Consider the following 6000-nt stretch of genomic DNA (forward strand, 5'->3'; position numbering starts at 1 on the left):
GCAAGGTCTTTCAGCACAAAATAGAGCATGGCTTTCGTGCCAGGCGTAAAATGAAGTTTGCTTTAATCCATCGCCTAGGGAGAAAGTGTTTATGTGTCACAATTGACATCTGTTAAATTTTAAAATGAAGTAAGCAAGCAATAAGAAGGTCTGAAACACATTCTTTGTTCAAGAAATTGTGCAGACACTGCTCAGCTGGTCTGTACAATTAGAAATAAAACAAGCACCTTTTCTTCCCCAGCATGCCCCGCTGAAAGCCCCAATGAGGAAAAAGACGGAGGGCGATGGACCTGGGCTCCGAGGGAGGTTAGCACCTGCCTTCCGGCAAATCTGCCCGCACAGCAGGGATGACCTGCTTCTGCCCAGAAGGCCTCCCCCTCCTCACCTGCTCCTTTTTTTGCAAAGCGTAAGAAAGTGTGAGGAATTTCAGAGCAGCCAGGTCAGTTTTAACCATCAGCATATTTTATGGTGAAATCTATTCTTAAACCGATAGACATGTGTTCTTTTGTATTTCACACTAGCAAGGAATCTGGAATCAATCCCTCCAAAGTTAGCGCTTCCTATCTATTATTCAAGCTTCATTATTAAAAAGAGAATGAGAGCAGACATAACTCCAATATGCAGCTTCAGTATCAGTTAACAATCTGGCCTTTTGAAGATATCCTAAGACCATCAAATGAGAAAGCAAGGCCTTGCCTATAAAACCAAATATTACAATTGTGGAACGGGGTATTTGTAATACCCATGTAATAAGTGAAATACTTTTTTGGTGTGTTAAACCATTGAGATTTAAGCTTAATTTGTTATTTCAGCATAACCTGTCCCATCCTAGAAGGTAGGGCTGTGCCTTTGATCACTGGAGCCTTGAGCCCTCGGTAAGGAGTCGAGGGAAAGAAATGCTTGTTGAACACGACTCATTTGGACAGTCTTCCCTTCGATTATTTGAAATACTTCAGTATCCATGAATAAACTCTCCTTTCTGATCAGTTAGTTTGAGTTGGGGCTTGCCATTTTCAACTAAGACGTCTGCATAACAAGTCATTTCTCTCTCCTGTTCTGGAATCACTCTTCTTTTTTCTGATAAATAACTCTTCTTTTCAAATTTTTCTTCTCTTGTCTTATACGAATTGGTAAAAATGTACAAATGAAATACATGTAAGTATTTAATTTTTGTTTCTTTTATTCAGGAAAATGTCTTCAAGTTTAATAATGGCTTTCTTATTTCAAAAGCATGATGTACTTATTAAAGAATAATCAGAAAATACATATGGGCCAAAGAGGGAATAAAGTGCCTACAATCCCCATGCCCAGAGAAAAACATGGTTCATACCTTACTGTGTGGCTATAAAGATAGTATGATTTTTACAAAATTGTATCACATTATATATATATTAAAATCAGATTTTTTTCATTGAAGTACCTCTTTTCATTTTGGTAAACATATTTCTATAACACTATTTCAATGGCTACACAATAGTTCATTCTGTGACTATTTGATCATTTAAACATTTTTTCTATACATGTTAAATATCATAAACATCTACCAGATCTTTGTCTGAATTGTATCCTTTGTTAATTTCTTTTTTTTAATATTTTTTTGGCTGCTCCGGGTCTTAGTTACGGCACACGGGATCTTCGTTGACGCATGCGAGATTTTTCGTTGCAGCATGTGAGATCTAGTTCCCTGACCAGGGATCGAACCCGGGCCCCCTGCATTTGGAGCACGGAGTCTTAACTGCTGGACCACGAGGGAAGTCCCTCCTTTGTTATTTTCTTAAGATAAATCCCCAAACATGGAATTTCTGGGTCAATGAAAAGACACATCTTTAAAGACTTTTGATACATAGTGCCAAATTGCCTTCCAGAAAGTTTCTGCCAAATTAGAGAACATAAGTGCCCATTTCTCTGCCGAGTATTGTATCTTAAAATATTTCCAACTTGGTAAAACTCATTGTTTTACCAAATTACAATAATAGTTTGTATTTTTAAATTACTAGTAAAGCTTTTTTTCATATGTTTATTCTAATAATTTTTTGTTCATATGTTTGTTCTATTTTTCTGTTAAGGTATTACTGTTTTGTTGTTGATTTGTAACAACTTTTACATATTTTGGAGATTAATTCCTTCTTATCATGTATATTGCAAATATTTCCCCAATTTTTCATTTGCTTTTTAATTTTTTACATACAGACATCTTATATTTTATAACATCAAACGTACCTAGCAATCTTTTTTTTTTTTCGTGTAATTTCTGCTCTGGAGTCATGCTTAGCCAGGTCTTCCCCATCCTAATATGACATAAATATATGCTCATATTTTCTCCTAGTTGTTTTGCGGTCTCATCTTTCCATTTGAACATTTAATCCCCTTGGAATTTATTTTGGTATATTAGTTTTTAACCAGTTGTTCACAGACTATGTAATTAGTCTTTCTTTTCCCCACCTACTGCAATTGCCAATCTAATATATGATAAACTCTGATCTCTGGATTTCTGGTCCAGGAATCTATCTTTTCATTCCTACATTGGTAACAAACTTCCTAAATTAGAGTATTTGGAAATATGTCTTACCATCTGGTAGAGCCTGTCCTCTTTAATTTTAAAATATTATCTTAGTTACTCACAAATATATTCTTCCAGTGGAATTTAAAAATCAATTTGGTAAGTTAAAAAGAGTAAAGTTGGCAGCCCTAGCCTTCTCATTCAGATGCATGATGTTTCTCTGCACTATTCAGTCTTCCTTCTGTCCAGGTTGTATATTTCTGCTGTATTTGGTCCTAAGTATAGGATCATTTTTGTTGCTTCTGTGAATGGGATATTTTTCTCATTCTGTTTTCCAATTTTTAGGACTGAACATTATTCCATTGTATGTATGTACCACCATTTATTTATCCATTGGTTGTTGATGGACATTTGGGCTGTTTCCACCTTTTGTGAATCGTGCTACTGTGAACATGTGTGTACCTGTGCTCGTGTGACTCCCTGCCTTCAGTTCTTTTGGGTGTGTACCTGGGGAGTGGAATTGCAGGGTCATATGGTAATTCTATGTTTACTTTTTGAGGAACTCCAAACTGTTTTCCACAGCAACTGAACCATTTTGCCTTCCCACCAGCAGTGTACAAGTTTCAATTTCTCTACACCCTCACCAATGCTGGTTATTTTTTTTTTAATTGCCATCTTAGTGGGTATTGAAGTGGTATCTCATTGTGGTTTTAACTTGCATTTCTTTAATGACTAATGACGCTGAGCATCTTTTCATGTGTTTATGGTCTATTCTATATCTCCTTTGGAGAAATGTCTATTGAATTCCTTTGTCCATTTTTTAACGAATTGTTTATCTTTTTGTTGTTGATTTCCTAACTTTTTGACAGGAAAAAACAGCTAATTGAAAGTTGCCATTTCATATAGAATACTTTCAAAAGCAAAAACTAGAGGCAATACAAAATGACTTAAATGATACATTTTTTAAAAATGTTTGAGTGGTTACTATATGCCAGGTAGTGTTCTAGCATTTTCCACGTATTAATTTATTTAAATTTCACAACACTACAGGGTAGGTACTCTAATCAGTATCTCCACTTCACAAATCAGAAACAAGAGGCACAGAGAAGTTCAAATTCACATAACTGGTAAAATTAGAATTTGAACCTGGGAACTATATTCAATATCCTGTGATAAACCATAGTGGAAAAGAATATGAAAAAGAATGTGTATATATATATACATATATATGTGTGTATAACTGTATATATATGTGTGTATACATATATATGTGTGTATATATACATATATATGTATGTATAACTGAATCACTTTGCTATACAGCAGAAATTAACACAACATTGTAAATCAACTATAATTCAGTAAAATTGTAAAAAAAAGAATTTGAACCTGGGATATCTGACTCATCTCTGGGTTACTCAGTAAATAAGAAAGATTTATTTTCTTACATAATAATAAGTACTTAGGGAGGCATTACCAGCATTGATTGGGTAGGAGTGAAATATAATTCATGAATCAGGATTTTTCTGTCTTCCTAACATGAAAAAGTTCATCCTAAGCATGCTGCTTTGGCCTCGAGATTGTTCCCTCATGGTCACAAAACGGCTCTAAGCATCACATTCTTTCCCAGCAACACCCAAATGCCTGAAGCAGAAGGTCTCTTTGGTTTCTTCTTCTTTAAGAATGAGGAAAACTTTCCTAGAAGTCTTTCTGGCCCACTTCTCATTGGCCAGAGTTGTGTCACATGCCCCACGTTCAACCAGCCACTGACAAGGGGAAGCAGAACTACAGTTTGGGACAGAGATAAATCAAGATTTGCACTCTGACACTCCAGTGGGGTCCATCCTCCCAGAACCACCTGCTGCTGAACTCCTGAACAGAATCGCTTTTCTGTTAACCAAGGACTAGGGCATGGCTACTGGGTTGGTGAGCGACAACTTCTGCCACATTGCCATTTGCCTCTGCAAAGCTCAAGGTCAGTGATGTTTCCTCCATGGGCTGGTGATTCCTCACCCTTGATTTCTCCTAAGTCCTCTCTCTGATTCCTTGTAGGCCATGGATGCAGCGCATGCAGGAGAATTTGAAATTCTGTCACACAACTATTTGCAAAACCCCGTTTGCCAACTTCTTTCCTGCCTCTGTTTCCCTCTGTGGACCACAGGGGCTCCCTTAGGCTGACCTTTGTGAGTTCACGCTGATTACACGTTTTAAACTGCAAGCACCAACACTCATAAAATCCTAGCTTCCCTATGTAAAAATTCCCCGAAGTAGTGCTTAATTTCACTTGCTTGCCAAATCCTAAATGCAGAAGCAAAAGCTGATTTACCTTCGTGCTGAAACTAAAGCTAAGCAAAGCTCTTGGCTTTGGGGACACACACTGGTGTCCTGGGCAACACCTCATAGCGGGGATTTAAGTTAGGGGTCTCCCTGATATTTTAAGTGTCATTGAACTGCTCTGGCTAAAGAGAAATGGACGAAGCTTTCTTCCACGTGTACAAGGGTCACAGGCTACCTCTCCAAATGACCAAAGTGAAGTAATCCTGGGACAAATCATTTTACTCCATGTTCATACGGTGGATACACTGCCTGGAACATCTGTGAATTTACCTTTTCCTTTTATTTTTCTGCACCCTGCCCCAGGCCAAATTTAATGTATTTCTGATAATGAAAACAAAAACAAACAAACTTAACCTTCAAAGAGGCAAATGAATGCCAGTCACTTCAGAATCTGAGACAAACATCTGTAAGCATCTGGTCGCTGAATCTACATGATGGTCCTTCTGCAATTACTCTGGAGCTTCTGCAAGGTGGCTGAGATGTCACAAAAAGCCAACTCAAGTGGGAAAGCTTGTGGGAGTTAATTTCTTCTTAGAGAAATGTAGGGAGTTTCCCATCACAGGAAGAATTCAAGCAGAGGGTAGTTGACCTTTTGTCCAGGATTCTTGAATTTGGAGAGGTTGAACATAAAGAATTTATTTAAGATCTCTTCCAAAGGATTCTAAGATGAGTCAGAAAAAACTCTATCTTCATATGGTGCTTTACAAATCATAAAGCCCTTAGATACATGTTTTATCTCATTTAAGCTTCAAAACAACTCTGTCACGTGGGTGGGCTTATTACTTTCATTTTACAGATGGAGAAATCAAGGTTCAAACAGAGGTTAAGCAATTTTTCCAGACTCACACTTTTGGGAAGCGGATGGTCTTAGGACATCGGGGTCAGAGAGATGGCCACTCTCAGGCCAAGGGGTTGGCCTGAGGCCGGCCCATCACTGGAGCATCGACTTTGGGCAGCCACGCTGAGGCCCAGAGACATATCTGGTCCGGACCATCCCTTTCTCCTACGCCCTCAGGCTGGTCCTCAGCGAAGCTGTGTGTCCTCAGGGCCTCTTATGGACTCTGTCAGTTACTGTAGTGTGGAGCTTCCCGTCTCCTCAGAAGTGGAGTTTGTGAAGCCCAGGGTTTGAACTTGCTCGGTGTTTCAGCCCATTCCTGGGGTAT

Source organism: Pseudorca crassidens, chromosome 5 (assembly GCF_039906515.1).
Source record: "Pseudorca crassidens isolate mPseCra1 chromosome 5, mPseCra1.hap1, whole genome shotgun sequence".
Taxonomy (NCBI): domain Eukaryota; kingdom Metazoa; phylum Chordata; class Mammalia; order Artiodactyla; family Delphinidae; genus Pseudorca; species Pseudorca crassidens.